At 50.8% G+C, this 15,961-nt stretch overlaps 1 pseudogene; it reads left to right on the forward strand.

The window, feature by feature from the left end:
* Positions 1-5,210: 5,210 nt before the first annotated feature.
* The window catches only part of LOC139011536 (nuclear receptor-binding factor 2-like), a 43,187-nt pseudogene continuing 32,436 nt past the window's right edge, over positions 5,211-15,961 (forward strand).

Raw genomic sequence — 15,961 nt, forward strand, 5'->3', positions numbered from 1 at the left:
CCAGTGATCCCACTTGTAGGAATATATCCTAAGGATCCCAAAACACCCATCAGAAAGAATGTATGCACCCCCATGTTCATAGCAGTACAATTTCCAATAGCTAAGATCTGGAAACAGCCCATCAGTAGATGAGTGGATAAAAAAGCTGTGGTGCATTTATACTATGGAATACTATGCAGCTGTAAAAAAGAAGGATCTCTTACCCTTTGAGACAGCATGGAGGGACCTGGAGAGTATCATGCTAAGTAAAATAAGCCAGTCAGAGAAAGACAAGTATCACATGATCTCACTCATACATGGAATCTAATAACAAACTGATGACATGGAAGCATGGGACAGTGTGGAATCTCCGAGGAAAGACAGGGGAGGGTGGGTGGAAGGTAATCAACCAAAGAACTTGTATGCGTATATGCATAACTCACAGACGCAGACAGTGGGGTGGTGAGGGCCTGGGGTAGGGGACAGGGGTGGGCTGGAGGGGATTGATGGGGGAAAAGGGGACATTGTAATACTTTCAGCAATAAAGATTAAGTAAATAAAATAAAGGCTATTAAAGGATTGTTAATTGGCCTGATGTCAATATTGTTGGGTCTCAGGGAAGTTCACTCTCCCCAGTAATCAAAGAAGTGCAAACGAGAACAGAGGGAGCTTGCTCTGCCGCCAGGTTAACCGAGGCGAGCCGGGCTGGCTGCAGTGCGCTGAGGCAGGCTGCCGTACAGCTTTCTGTGGGAAGAAAATTTATAAAAGGTGTCAGGTTCCTTAAAATGTTCATGCCATCTGTCCAATCCAGCAATTCCAATCCTGAGAAGCCATCCTTGCATATAATTATGGCTGCAGAGAAAGATTATAGCACAGGCCTTACAGCTGCAAAAGCCTGGGGCAGTCTCCATGGCTGCCAGAGGGTTGGTTAAGTAAGTGCAGTACTTCCACTTGATGAGATACCATACACTTACTTTAAATACTTAGGGAGGTTAAACTTGGGCTTCTTATATTACAAGCCGATAAAAAGAAATCTGGCTAATAAAACCAAAAATTCCCTGTCCCAGGCTCGACCTTAAGGTTAGCACTGTAGCTCCCATAGTCAAAGGCGGCACTGAACAGCCAGGCCCCGGGGGTAAGGCCAGGAGGTTCCCAAACTCTGAAGCTCTGCCACCATCCTGGGTCTGTCTGTCTGCTGCCATCCTGAGTCTGTTTGCTGCCGCCATCCTGGGTCTGTCTGTCTGCCATCCTGGGTCTGTCTGCTGCCATCCTGGGTCTGTTTGCTGCCGCCATCCTGGGTCTGTCTGCTGCCATCCTGGGTCTGTTTGCTGCCGCCATCCTGGGTCTGTCTGCCACCATCCTGGGTCTGTCTGTCTGCCATCCTGGGTCTGTCTGTCTGTCTGCCATCCTGGGTTTGTCTGTCTGCTGCCATCCTGGGTCTGTCTGCCACCATCCTGGGTCTGTCTGCTGCCATCCTGGTTCTGTCTGTCTGCTGCCATCCTGGGTCTGTCTGTCTGCCATCCTGGGTCTGTCTGTCTGCTGCCATCCTGGGTCTGTCTGCCGCCATCCTGGGTCTGTCTGTCTGCCATTCTGGGTCTGTTTGCTGCCATCCTGGGTCTGTCTGTCTGCTGCCATCCTGGGTCTGTCTGCCACCATCCTGGGTCTGTCTGTCTGCCATCCTGGGTCTGTCTGTCTGCTGCCATCCTGGGTCTGTCTGTCTGCCATCCTGGGTCTGTCTGTCTGCTGCCATCCTGGGTCTGTTTGCTGCCGCCATCCTGGGTCTGTCTGCCACCATCCTGGGTCTGTCTGTCTGCCATCCTGGGTCTGTCTGTCTGCCATCCTGGGTCTGTTTGCTGCCATCCTGGGTCTGTCTGCCGCCATCCTGGGTCTGTTTGCTGCCGCCATCCTGGGTCTGTCTGTCTGCCATCCTGGGTCTGTTTGCTGCCATCCTGGGTCTGTCTGCCGCCATCCTGGGTCTGTTTGCTGCCGCCATCCTGGGTCTGTCTGTCTGCCATCCTGGGTCTGTTTGCCGCCATCCTGGGTCTGTTTGCTGCCGCCATCCTGGGTCTGTCTGTCTGCCATCCTGGGTCTGTCTGCTGCCATCCTGGGTCTGTCTGCTTCCATCCTGGGTCTGTTTGCTGCCGCCATCCTGGGTCTGTCTGCCACCATCCTGGGTCTGTTTGCTGCCATCCTAGGTCTGTCTGTCTGCTGCCATCCTGAGTCTGTCTGTCTGCCACCATCCTGGGTCTGTCTGTCTGCCATCCTGGGTCTGTCTGTCTGCTGCCATCCTGGGTCTGTTTGTCTGCCACCATCCTGGGTCTGTCTGTCTGTCTGCCATCCTGGGTCTGTCTGTCTGCTGCCATCCTGGGTCTGTTTGCTGCCATCCTGGGTCTGTCTGTCTGCTGCCATCCTGGGTCTGTCTGTCTGTCTGCCATCCTGGGTCTGTCTGTCTCTGCCGCCATCCTGGGTCTGTCTGTCTGCTGCCATCCTGGGTCTGTCTGTCTGCCGCCATCCTGGGTCTGTCTGTCTCTGCCGCCATCCTGGGTCTGTCTGTCTGCCACCATCCTGGGTCTGTCTGTCTGCCATCCTGGGTCTGTCTGTCTGTCTGCCATCCTGGGTCTGTCTGTCTGCCGCCATCCTGGGTCTGTCTGTTTGCTGCCATCCTGGGTCTGTCTGCTGTCATCCTGGGTCTGACTGTCTGCCACCATCCTGGGTCTGTCTGCTGCCATCCTGGGTCTGTTTGCTGCCATCCTGGGTCTGTCTGTCTGCTGCCATCCTGGGTCTGTCTGTCTGCTGTCATCCTGGGTCTGTCGCAGGTCACCCGCCGGCTCCGGGAGGTTCCCCCAGGGACAGTTTACTGGCACATGTTTGTGGAGCAGCTGCTGTGCCCAGGTATTGCCCTGAGAGTAGAAACAGCAGGAGATGGAGGGCAAGGTCCTTTGCCTGGACTTTGCAGTCTCTTGTGGGGGAACGTCACAAGCAGGTGAATAAGATGATCTGAGAGTGGTGACTGCTGGGAAGGAACTCAAGCAGAGTGAGAAGAGGGCGCTGCAAGGGTGAGTGGAGGCCAGGGCATCTTCAGACGCGGTGGGCAGGGCAGACCCCTTGAGGGATACAGGTGGCTGGGTCGAGGGCTGGACCGGAGCCAGGCAGAGCTGGGGGAAGAGCAGTCAACAGCCACGTGGAGGACCAGTTCCCCAAAGGAAGAGCCTGTAAACAGGAGGGAGGAGTGCTGAGACAGCACCGCTGGCAGCTGCTGACGCGAGTGTTCGATTTAAAGCACAAAGGGCATTGTCGCCCCAGCAGGGGAGTGGGCCCTCACTACTCGGAGATGCCCACGGGAAGACAGGGTGTCAGGCCGCTCCTGCCACCAGCAGCAGCATTTCCAATGCGGCAGCCTGAACACCTGAAACTAATATAAAATATGACTGGATGTCAACTGTAATTGACAATTATTTTTAAAGAGCAGCCTGAAGGCCCCCCAGCTGAGGGAGGCCTGAAAGGGTTACAGGCACCAGAGAGGCGTATCCGAGAGCCCGGAGTCACAGGGAGAGGGCTGTCCCCGCTCGCTCGGTTCTTTTTTTTCTCTCTTTAGTATATGTTTATTGATTTCAGAGAGGAAGGGAGAGGGGGAGAGAGAAACATCCAGTCATGAGAGAGAATCATTGATCAGCTGCCTCCTGCATGCCCCCTACTGGGGATCAAGTCCACAACCCAGACATGTGCCCTGACCGGGAATCGAACTGTGACCTCCTGGTTCATAGATTGACCCTCAACCACTGAGCCACACTGGCTGGACCCCACCTTGATTCTTCTCATGCTCATAGGAATGAATTCAAATGAGTGACTCCAGATAATTTCGTTGTGATAAAGGCAATTTCTTTTTTAAAATAAGCATTTATTAAAGAAACAAGGCAAACAAATCTACTAAACTACATCTGAGCTGGAACTCAGATGGGCTTTCCCAGCGAGTTTGGACAAGCAAGTCTGGTGGGCGTTCCAAGGGTTATATACCCTTCTGTCTATAGATCAGCGGTTCTCAACCTGTGGGTCGCGACCCCTTTGGCGGTCGAACGACCCTTTCACAGGGGTCGCCTAAGACCATCCTGCATATCAGATATTTACATTACGATTCATAACAGTAGCAACATTACAGTTATGAAGTAGCAACGAAAATAATTTTATGGTTGGGTCACAACATGAGAAACTGTATTTAAAGGGCCAGAAGGTTGAGAACCATTGCATAGATTTTAAATTCCTCTGCTACATCTCCTGGTACAGGTTAACCCTGAAGCTCTCTCTCCCTTTTACTTTGTTACGGCTTTCCCAGAATTTATGAGAAGCACCTGGCAATTAAATCCCAAAACTGCTGGCTTCTCTGTTCAAACAGTGGGAGGAGATAAGACTGCTCCCCACCCCCCCACCCCATCTGTTAGTTTCAGGGCGATCTAAGCTGTGTATTCTCTAGTTGCATTAAGGTTCCTTCCCTTCTCCCCCTCCCCTCCCCCTCCTCGCCAGCATTCTTTGGAGAGACAACCATTTGCTCTCAAGCTCCCTGGCTGGGGGAAGATAAGGGCTTGCTATTTACAAGCTGGTTGCAGGCTGCCAAACTGCTTGGCCTTGTTTAATTTTGTCTCAGTTTCCCTATTCCTCCTGCCTTGGAATTTTTCTTGCTTTTCGCTGAAATATGCAAAGCGGTGGTTGCCTGTGAACTTGGTCCAGGCTAGTGGCTGAACTCACCCAGAAGTTGAGGGCACTCCGGCCAGCAGGCACTCCTCGGCGTGTGGGACCAATTTGCCGGACAGCCCTTTCTTCCCCCTGTGTCTTCAGCTGATGCTACACCTGCTGCTTTGCAGATGGAGTGCTGCATGCAGACCCTTTCATGAAGGTGTGAAACAACCTCCCCCTCCCCCAGTGTGGGAGCCAGTGTGACAGGGACAGAACCCTCAGGGTCACCTCCTCAGTGTCCTGAGGTGCAGTCTCTGGAGGGGTGACCTGCCAAGGAAAAGGAGGTGCTGTCCGCTGCAAAAACACAGGTGACAGTAAGTACAGCGTCTGCCCCAGGGGCGAGGGGCGTGGTGCGTGGGGCGTGGAGTGCAGGATTTCCTGTTCTGTCCAATGTGGTGAAGTCTGAAGCCTTCCCTGCCCGCTTCCCGGCCTCAGGCCACTCTGGGTAGGTCCCTCTGGAAGCGAGGAGAGGAGCAGGGACAGCTGTGGGAGGACACAGGGCTATGAGGCCGCTCACGGAGGCCATGCAGGAGGCTCCGTTCATGGTTGTACCTGGGAAGCAGAACCTGCCAAGGCTGTGGAAAGAGAGTGGAATTGTGTTCCTGGTAAGTGGTGAAGGCTCCAGCTGCAGGATGCTGTAGCTTCCTCACCCTGACACGAGGGCCATCCCTGATCTTGAATACTAAGGGTCTACCTTGGTTCTGTGCTTTCAAACGTACCCAGGTTCTTGCCCTGGCCGGTGCTCAGTGGTTAGAGCGTCAGACTGTGCACAAAGGGTCACAGGTTTGATTCCCGGTCAAGGGCATGTATCTGGTTTGTAGGTTTGATCCCGACCACCACGCTATGACATGCACTGGCGCCAGGCCAGCCAAGGCGGGTGCGATGCGATCGGTCGGAGGGGCCCCACCATCACCCCACGATTGCCCCACAGAGGGAGGCCCAGGCCAGCCAAGGCGGGTGCGATGCGATCAGTCGGAGGGGCCCCACCATCGCCCCACGATTGCCCCACAGAGGGAGGCCCAGGCCAGCCAGGGCGGCGCGATGCGATTGGTCGGAGGGGCCCCACCATCACCCCACAATTGCCCCACAGAGGGAGGCCCAGGCCAGCCAAGCAATCACACCCCAGGCCTGTCGCCCACAGAGGGAGGCGACCGGTGGTGGTGGAGGGGGGCAGCACCACACAGATGGCAAGCAGTGGCAGCTGTGGGGATGGGGCCAGCTGCTGGCGGCTGGAGGAGGGAAAGCCCCAATAGACCCTGATCACTGCCCAGTCCTAGGGACCGTACCCGAGGGGTTCCGGATTGCGAGAGGGCACAGGCCAGGCTGAGGGACACTGCTTCCCCCTTCCCCCTCCTTCCCTGTGCACGAATTTTGTGCTCTGGGCCTCTAGTATTTAAATTAAATAAAAAGAGCAAAAATCTGTGGCTTCAGAAGGCTGTTCCTGGGAGCTGTCAGTGATGCATTTAAGAAAGACAATGAGCCCTGGCTGGTTTTACTCAGTGGATAGAGCATCAGCCTGCAGACTGAAAGGTCCCAGGTTCGATTCTGGTCAAGGGCACATGTCCGGATTGTGGGATCAATCCCCAGCAGGGGGTGTGTAGGAGGCAGCTGATCAATGATTCTCTCTCATCACTGATGTTTCTATCTCTCTCTCCCTCCCTCTTCCTCTATGAAATCAATAAAAATAAAATACTAGAAAGAAAGAGAGAGAGAGAGAGAGAGAGAAAGAAAAGAAAGAAAGAAAGAAAGAAAGAAAGAAAGAAAGAAAGAAAGAAAGAAAGAAAGAAAGAAAGAAAATGAAAAGCTGAGGGTGATTAATCATCAGCTGAAGACAGTGTGATATCAGAGGGACTCCCTGGCAGCCTATCGGAAGGGCACACAGAGCTGAGGGGATCAGCCAGGATCTCGATGTGAAGGTTGCACTCTCAGCCCACCACGTGCACTACACCAAGGTCACCGTCCTGGTTAGGAGGAGGGGGGCCTGACACTCTGATGGGCACAGCTGATTGCTGCCCTAGGAAACCTCGGGAGGCAGATCCCCAACCTCTGCCTGTAGGTGAGCTGCTCCTCCCTCCTGAGGGCTGGTGCTTTCCTCTTCCTTGCAAGTCACACACAGGGGCCCTGGCCAGTTAGCTCAGTTGGTTAGAGCATCACCCTGATAGGCCAAGGTTGTGGGTTCTGTTAGAGCCAGGACCATGGGCCAGTACAGAAACTCACCAGGGCTGAAAGCCCCTGATGCCCACCTAGCAAGGGGCAAGCTGGGAAAACAAGAACCTCACCCCTAGGGGTACCTGTCCTCCCCTAGCACATCACTGGTCATGAGGTTGAGACCCCCTGACTTTTTCCTCCCTAAAGATAATATCTAGGCCTCAGTTATAGTTCAGCTCCAGGCCCAGAAAACTGGCAAAACGAAATAAGTGTCTCAGGACCAGCTACACTGACAAAAGACCGCCTGGCACCAACCAATCAGTGGAGACCACGACCGTGAAGAGCACCCTGGAGAGGTGATGACTATCCATTAAGACCCTCCCCTAAGATTTCCACCTGCAAGAGAGAGAAACACACTCAGGACAAAGGACCTGGTGCGCGCTCCTCCTCCAGGGGCATGCCCGTACCATCCCTCGACAGGCACGCATCCCCCAACCTCTAAGGGACCCCACGAGACTTGCAACCAGGGGAGCCATGGACAGCAGCCCTTCCCTTTGGATATCCCCATCTCCCATGCCCTTTTCCTTAAATGAATTCAGTTTTCTTTCATCACCATCTGAGATGGCTACTTAGCGATTTAGCCTGCCTGAGTAAACTTCAACGTTTCAGGTTCAATCTCCAGCCAGGGCACATACAAGAAACAACCAATGAATGCATAAATAAGTGGAACAACAAATTGATCTCTCTCTCTCTCTTTCTCTCAAATCAATTTTTTTTTATTGTCAACTAGAGGCTCGGTGCACAAAAATTTGTGCACTGGGGGGGTGGGGGGGGTCCCTCAGCCCGGCCTGTGCCCTCTTGCAGTCTGGGACCCCTCGGGAGATAACGACCTGCAGGCTTAGGCCCACTCCCGGGTGGTAGAAGGCAGGCCCCAAACCCTAGGTGCAGCCCCTGGTCGGGCTCAGAGCAGGGCTGATTGGGGAGTTGGGGCGCCACCCCCTGTCATGCACAGAGCAGGGCAGATTGGGAGGTTGCGATGCCACCCTCAGTCATGCTCAGGGTAGGGCCGATTGGGGGGTTGGCGCACCGCCCCCTGTCACACTCAAGGCAGGGTCGATGGGGAGGTTGTGGCGCCACCCCCTGTGACGCACAGAGCAGGGCCCATCAGGGGGTTGGGGAGCTCCCCCCTGTCACGCATAGAGTAGGGCCAATAGGGGAGTTGGGGCACCACCCCCTGCCACACAGAGCAGGGCGGATCAGGGGGTTGGGGCGCCGCCACTCTCACACTCAGGGCAGGGCCGATGGGGAGGTTATGGCTCTACCCCGTCACACACAGAGCAGGGCCCGTGGAGGGGGGGTGTTGGGGGCCGCACCCTGTCACACACAGAGCCGCAGGGTGATCAGGGGGTTGGGGAGCTCCCCTCTATCAGGCACAGAGCAGGGCTGATCAGGGGGTTGGGGCGCCTTCCCCTGTCACGAACAGAGCAGGGCAGATAGGGAGGTTGTGGCCCCGCCCCCTGTCACACACAGAGCCGCAGGGCGATCAGGGGGTTTGGGCGCTGCCCCCTGTCACGCTGATCCCGGTGCCGGGAGGCCTCTCGGCTCTACTGATCCCAGTGCTGGGAGGCATATTACCCTTTTACTATATAGGATAGAGGCCTGGTGCATGGGTAGGGGCCGGCTGGTTTGCCCTGAAGGGTGTCCTGGATCAGGGTGGGGGTCCCCACTGAGGTGCCTGGCCAGCCTGGATGAGGGGACGATGGCTGTTTGCAGCTGGTCACACCCCCTTGAAGGTGGGGGTCCCCACTGGGGTGCCTGGCCAGTCTGGGTGAGGGGCTGAGGGCTGTTTTCAGGCTGGTGGGTGACTGAAGCTCCCAACCGCTCCTTTTTTTCTTTTTTTTTTTATTCTGGGCCAAGGCCTCTGCTGCTGAAAGCAGGTATTTGGTTTGTTTCGGTTCTATAATTGAAACACTATCATCTCCAGCTCTGAGATCCCAGCTGGCTGAAAGCTGGTTTCTGGGGTTTTGTTTAGCTTCTATATTTGTTACAATGTTTCAAACTGCCAGCTCAGAGGCCGGCAAGGCATGCGGTGAACATTGGAGTCCTCCTTCACTGAAGCAAGCAAGCCTCATGTTCGCTTCCAGCTGCCTGGCTGCCGGCTGCCATCTTGGCTGGCAGTTAATTTGCATATCGCCCTGATTAGCCAATGGGAAGGGTAGCAGTCATACACTAATTACCATGTTTCTCTTTTATTAGATAGGATAGTTTTTATTTTTTTTAATTAAATCTTTATTGTTCAGATTATTACAGTTGTTCCTCTTTTTCCCCCCCATAGCTCTCCTCCACCCAGTTCCCACCCCACCCTCTGCCCTTACCCCTCCCACTGTCCTCATCCATAGGTGCACGATTTTTGTCCAGTCTCTTCCTGCACCCCCACACCCCTTTCCCCCCAAGAATTGTCAGTACACTCCCTTTCTATGCCACTGATTCTATTATATTCACCAGTTTACTCTGTTCATCAGATTTTTTATTCACTTGGTTTTTAGATTCACTTGTTGATAGATATGTATTTGTTAATAATTTTTATCTTTACCTTTTTCTTCTTCCTCTTCTTAAAGAATACCTTTCAGCATTTCATATAATACTGGTTTGGTGGTGATGAACTCCTTTAGCTTTTCCTTATCTGTGAAGCTCTTTATCTGACCTTCAATTCTGAATGATAGCTTTGCTGGATAAAGTAATTTTGGTTGTAGGTTCTTGCTATTCAGCACTTTGAATATTTCTTGCCACTCCCTTCTGGCCTGCATAGTTTCTGTTGAGAAATCAGCTGACAGTCGTATGGGTACTCCCTTGTAGGTAATTGAGTCTCTTTCTCTTGCTGCTTTTAAGATTCTCTCTTTGTCTTTTGCTCTTGGCATTTTAATGATGATGTGTCTTGGTGTGGTCCTCTTTGGATTCCTTTTGTTTGGGGTTCTCTGCACTACCTGGACTTGTAAGTCTATTTCTTTCACCAGATAGGGAAAGTTTTCTATCATTATTTCTTCAAATAGTTTTCAATATCTTGCTCTCTCTCTTCTTCTGGCACCCCTATAATTCGGATGTTGGTGTGCTTGAAGTTGTCCCAGAGGCTACTTAAACTATCTTCATATTTTTGGATTCTTTTTGCTTTTTGCTTTTCTGGTTGGGTATTTTTTGCTTCTTCGTATTTCAAATCTTTGACTTGATTCTTGGGATCCTCTTGTCTGCTGTTGGATCTCTGTATATTATTCTTTATTTCAGTCAGTGTATGCTTAATTTCTAGATGGTCTTTTTTCATATCCTCCAGGGTCTCACTAAATTTATCGGCGGTTTCTAGAAAATTCTTGAAAAACCTTATAACCGTGGTTTTGAATTCTATATCCAGTTGTTTGCTTTCCTCCATTTCTGTCATTTGTGACCTGTTTCTTTGTCTCCGCATTTTTTTATGCTTCCCTGTGTTGGTAGAGTGGCTTTGTGTGCTAAGTGTCCTATAGGGCCCAGTGGCTCAGCCTCCCCAATTACCTGAGGTGGACACTCTTGGTGCATCCCTTTGTGAGCTTTGTGCACAGTCTTGTTGTAGTTAAGCCTTGATTGTTGTAGGCATCACTGGGAGGAATTGACCTCCAGGCCAATTGGCTGTGAGAATCAGCTGTGTCTATGGTGGGAGAACTTCTGTGCTGAAGACACCCTTATGGGGCAAGACTTGCTTCAGTAGGGCTTTGGTGCTCACTGAGTCTGCCCCCTGAGTGTGTCCCTTATGAATCTGAGGAGTTGTAATCTGGATGGTCCCACTCTGACCACTGGGTACACTGGCTCTTGGATCTAAGGAGGTCCTAATTTAGCCTCTGCCTGAGGCTACTCAGCAGGAGCTACGAAGAGATCTGCAGATTCCCCTTCCTTGTTTGGGGTTTGGAGGTGCCCAAATGAGGCCCAGCTGTGAAGCAATGCAAGCTGCTGTGGGGCCTTGGGCCTTCTCTTGGAAGTTCTGGGTCTGTCTGGCCCAGCTGCAGTTTGTTAGGTAATTTTCTGATTGCAAAGGGCCAGGGCATTTATATGCAAAAGCCTCTGCTGCAGCTTGGGTGGCGCGGGGTCTCAGGGAATCAACAGGGCGGAGCAAGCAACTATGGTTGATCCTCAGCCCTGCCCTAAGAGGCCCCACGTCTCAGTGTCCTGGTAATCGCTGCAAGCACCGCTGAGAGAAAACCGCCCTCAAGTTCCGAGTTCTGCCCACTGCCAGACAGTCCAGTTTCTCCCCATATGAGTCTGGGTCCCCAGAGACTCACCCGGAATGGGAGTTCAGAGCAGTCGGGGGCTTGTGACTCCCTCCCAATTCAAAAAGACAGCCGAGTCCTCAGGTGCCAGCCCTTTCAGTGTGCGCCTCTGTACCTCTGCACTTTACTTCTGCACCTCCTCTGAGTCTCAGTGTGCTTTTCTCTTTCCTTCTAGTTGTAGAATTTCCACTCAGCCAGCCTTCCTGTAGTTCTGGATGATGTCCGTTTTGTCTTCTAGTTGTATTTTTGAATTTGTTGTGGGAGGCAGCAATTTCTGGTGTTTACCTATGTCACCATCTTGGTTTCTCCCTCAATTTTTTTTTTTAAATTTTTATTTTTCGCTAAAAGTATTACAAAGGGTATTACATAAGTGTCCTTTTTCCCCCCCACCCTTAACAAGCCCCTGCCCTCCCTTACCCCCCAGTGTCTTATGTCCATTAGTTATGGTTATATGGATGCATACAAGTCCTTCGGTTGATCTCTTACTCCCCTCCCTCCAGTCCCCCAACCCTCCCTGGTCTTCCCACTGCAGTTACACCAGTCCCTTTAGCATTTCTTGCATGGCTGGCTTGGTGGTGATAAACTCCCTTAGCCCTTTTTTGTCTGTGAAGCTTCTTATTTCCCCTTCAATTTTGAATGATAGCCTTGCTGGATAGAGTATTCTTGGATTCAGTCCTTTGCTTTGCATCACTTTGTAGATTTCCGTCCATTCTTTTCTGGCCTGATGTGTTTCTGTTGAGAAATCATTTGATAATCTAATGGGAGATCCCTTGTATGTTACTTTCCGTCTCTCTCTTGCAGCCTGTAAGATTCTCTCTTTATCCTGAACATTTGCCATGGTAATTATGATGTGTCTTGGTGTGGGTCTTTTTGGGTTCACCTTGTTTGGGACTCTCTGGGCTTGTGTGACTTTTTTCTTCCCCACCTCAGGGAAGTTTTCTGATATTATTTCTTCGAATATGTTTTCTAATCCATGTTCATCTTTCTGTTGTTCTGGCACCCCTATTATTCGTATGTTGTTTTGTTTCATGTTGTCCCAAAGCTCCCTTAGGCTCTCCTCCTGTCTTTTAATTTTTTTCTCCATTTGCAGTACAGTTTGAGTGTGTTTTGCTTCCTTGTCTTCTAACTCACTAATTCGGTCCTCCGCTTCTCCCAGTCTACTGTTGATACTTTCAATGGTGTTTTTTATTGCAGCTATGTCGCTCTTCATTTCTTCTTGGGACTTACTTAAGTTGTTGATTTTTTCATCTGTTTCTTCTAGCTTCTTGCATAAGTAGTTGATTTTTTCATCTGTTTCTTCTTGCTTCTTGAACATCCGGTGCATGTACTCTAGGAACCTTATTCTGAATTCTTTTTCTGTCATGTTGCATATCTCTGTCTCACTTAGCTGCTTTTCTGGTGAGTCCTCCTTTTCTTTCCTTTGGGGGTTTCTTTGTCTACCCATGTTTGATCTCACTGACATGACTAGTTGTTGAGTCATTCAGTGGCTGGACCCTGGGTGGCAGTGGCTGCTCCCTGGGCGGCAGTGGCTCCTCGGGCTGTGGTTGCTCCTTGGGCGGTTGTGGTAGCAGCGGCTCCTCTGTTGATAGCAGAGCCTCTGGTGGGTGCTGTTCACAGCTGTGGTGGCTCTTCTGGCTGGTGGAGAGAGGCTTCACACACAGCAGCTGTTCCCCAGGCAGAGCGTGTGGTGATCAGGAGGCCGCTGTTGCTTGAATCTGCTGCGTTGATTTAAAGGCACAAAATACAACACAACAAGGCACAACGTACCAGGCACTGAACACTATTGTATTTACGATATTACTAACCCCAAATAAAGGTGGCCACCCGAGCTAAGAGAGTTAGGAGATAAGGGCGAAAGAAGAGAAAAAGGTAGAAGAGAAAAAAGAAAGAAAGAAAAAAAGGAGTGCAAAAATGAAATTGGAAAAAGGGAGGGGAAAAAAGAGGAGGAAAAAAAAGTAAGAGAGAAAAGAGAATGAAGTATAAAAGGGGAAGAGACTATTTATATGAGGAGAAAACTCCTATAGATCCGCCACTAATACCAACAAATTACAGCAACAAATTCCTGGAGATGAATACAAACTACAAACAACCAATAATATCAAGCGACGCAAGGGAAAACTGTTGGGGTCCAACCCCAACGGGTCCAGGGATCCCCAAAGGTGTGGACGGAGTCGGCGAAGAATGAATGACATGGAAACTGGTTTCAGTTCATCAGCATAGCGAGGTTCTCCCTCCAGGATCTCCAGCGAAGTTCTGGTCAGGATCTCCAGCGAAGTTCTGGTTAGGAACTCCAACCAAGTTCTGGTCAGGATCTCCAACCAAGTTCTGGTGCCATGTTCTCTCGCTAGGTTCTCCAGCTAGGTTCTCCAGGTTCTCCAGCCAGGTTCAGTCACCAGGTTATATCCAGGTTCTTTTGCCATGTTCTGTCTAGGTTCTCCAGTGAAGTTCTGTAGCCAGGTTCTGTCCAGGATCTTTTGCCATGTTCTCTGGCTAGGTTCTGGTTAGGATCTGACGAGGTTCTGATGAGGAGCTGATGAGGAGCTGATGAGGAGCTGATGTTTATTGTCTTGTTACATCCATATTTATACCAGCCGATTTTAGTCCTGTCAATTTCTATTACAAAGGTTAGGGCGTTTCTTATCTCCATTCCAGGGAGTAAAGATTATGTAGCTTAACTACCCGCCTGGCAATTAAGGGGTTGTATCCCCTCCCTAACCTCAGGGAAAAATCCCCACCTGGGGAAACAACCTTTCTCGGAGAGGTGACCTTGGTTAAAACACATAGCACCAAGAAGGTGAGCAAACATATTAAGAACAGTATGCCATATATGCCAGGTCCCTTGAAACAGCAAGGATGGACCGGCTCCCGGCAGAAAACAGAAGCACAGAAATAACCGGGGGCGGGGGGGGGGGGGGGGGATGGGAGGGGGAGGGGCAGGAAAATAAAAAGAATAAGCAGTCTAACCTCACAAACAATCCTAAAAAAAAAACCAACCCCAATATACTCGTCAATCAAGCAAACAACAATAAAACAATAGCAAGAGAAAAGAAGAAGAAGAAAAAAAAATAAAATAAAAATAAAAAATAAAAAATTGGATAGTGAAGGAAGATAAGGGAAAGGTGTATAAGGATTTAGAGCAGGGGATTGGACATAGGATATATAAGTAGGGTGAAATTTTGACAGGGGGTAAAAAGAATAGGGAAAATCTAAAGCTGGAGTAGGGTAAGAGAAACAGGACAGCAAAAGGGAAAAAGTGGGGAAGATTGTTTAGCACAGAGGCAAATTGAGGTAGAGAAAAATGTTGCTAAAGGAACGATGAAAATAGAATGGAGAACATTAGTCCCAAAATAAAATAAAGACAAAATAAAATGACACTTTAAAAAATGGTAAAATGGTAGCGGTAATAATACTAGTTAAAAATAAAAATGTAGTAGCTGAAAGGGCAAAATCCGGTGATGGAGAAAAAGAAAAAAGAAAAAAAGAAAAAAAAATGTTTTCTTAGTTAAAAGGTGAAAAAGTAATTTAAAAAAATAAAAATGTGCAGTAATGCAGGTGCTTCAGATCTTCTACTCTTCTTATTGGCATGCCCGGAATTCAGGAGAATGTTGAATTTCCCTCTGATACACTGTTCCTCCGTGTTGTAAGCCACAGTCCTGATTTTAAGGCCGGCCGTAAAATCCCCTTATTGCCTTATCTGTATTTACAGAAGAGTCAGTTCGTGGCTCTGCCTCTGGGTGGCAGTGTGTCTGGATTGACCTCCGAGGCTATAAGTTCTCTCTGGCCAGGAGCTCTCTATTGTACCTGAACCAGCTCCGCCCAGAGCTGGTTCCCCAGGCGCCACTCCCAGCTCTGTTTCCCAGGCTCCCCGAAAACAATCTTCCCCTACAAGCTCTGCTAGTGACCCCAATTGGGCAATCACATGCACTGGGGTCAACAATCAAACTCACAGAAGTAAGAGGAAGTGTGTAAACAAGAGCCTGGGAAGCTGTGCGAACTCGCAGGGTTCCACCCTCCAGAACTGCGCGGAGTCTCTGCGCGCGCTCAAGCCCCTGGCACCAAGTAGCCGGCTATCAGGGAAACTCTGAGGCAGCCCTTTTGCATCCAGTCCAACTATGGGCTTATTTATAGTGTTACCTTCTGCCAGCAGCCCTGCGGGAGCCCTCCCCACTTGAGGGTCACGCTGGCCTCTATGGGCGCGGATTTTGGGGGGCGCAGATTTCCCGCCCGCGCGCGCGTTCCTCGCTCCAACCTGAATTGCAAACCGCACCTTTGGGGTAAGTCTAACCTTTCCGTGGAGGGGTGCAGGTCTCCTCTGGGCTCTTGCAGTCGCGCTGCTTTAGAGTCGTTGCCTCCGGGTTAGTAGCCGATCTCTGGATGCGGATAACAGCTACACAAGATGGCGAGGTCTCGCCGCTGCGCTGGCGCCCAGGGGGAGGTTTCAGCCTCAATCTCTAACCATCCCCATTTTTTAGGAGGTCTCTGTCTTTCCTGGCTGCAAACTGTCTCTCAGCTGAGCCTCCTTAGCTTGATTGGGCTGACTGTTACCCGTTTCAGCTGCTCGCCCTTATCTGCTCCGGGACAAAGCACCAACACGTCCGTCTAAGCCTCCGCCATTTTTTCTAGCCCTCAATTTTTTTTTTAAAGAAAATTATGCACAGGTCTCTGCTCCTTCCCCTGGGGGGCCCACATTTCCTCCTGGCCACCTGACCACTCACAGGGTCATGCTGTGGTAGGCAGTCAGACAGGCAGGAGCAGAGCAGGGCAGGACCATAGGCCGGGTCTGAATGTCACCAGGGCAGGGAGCCCAGGACACCTAG

Source organism: Myotis yumanensis, unplaced genomic scaffold (assembly GCF_028538775.1).
Source record: "Myotis yumanensis isolate MYYU_CA2020_CCGP unplaced genomic scaffold, mMyoYum1.0.hap1 SCAF_5, whole genome shotgun sequence".
Taxonomy (NCBI): Eukaryota; Metazoa; Chordata; class Mammalia; order Chiroptera; family Vespertilionidae; genus Myotis; species Myotis yumanensis.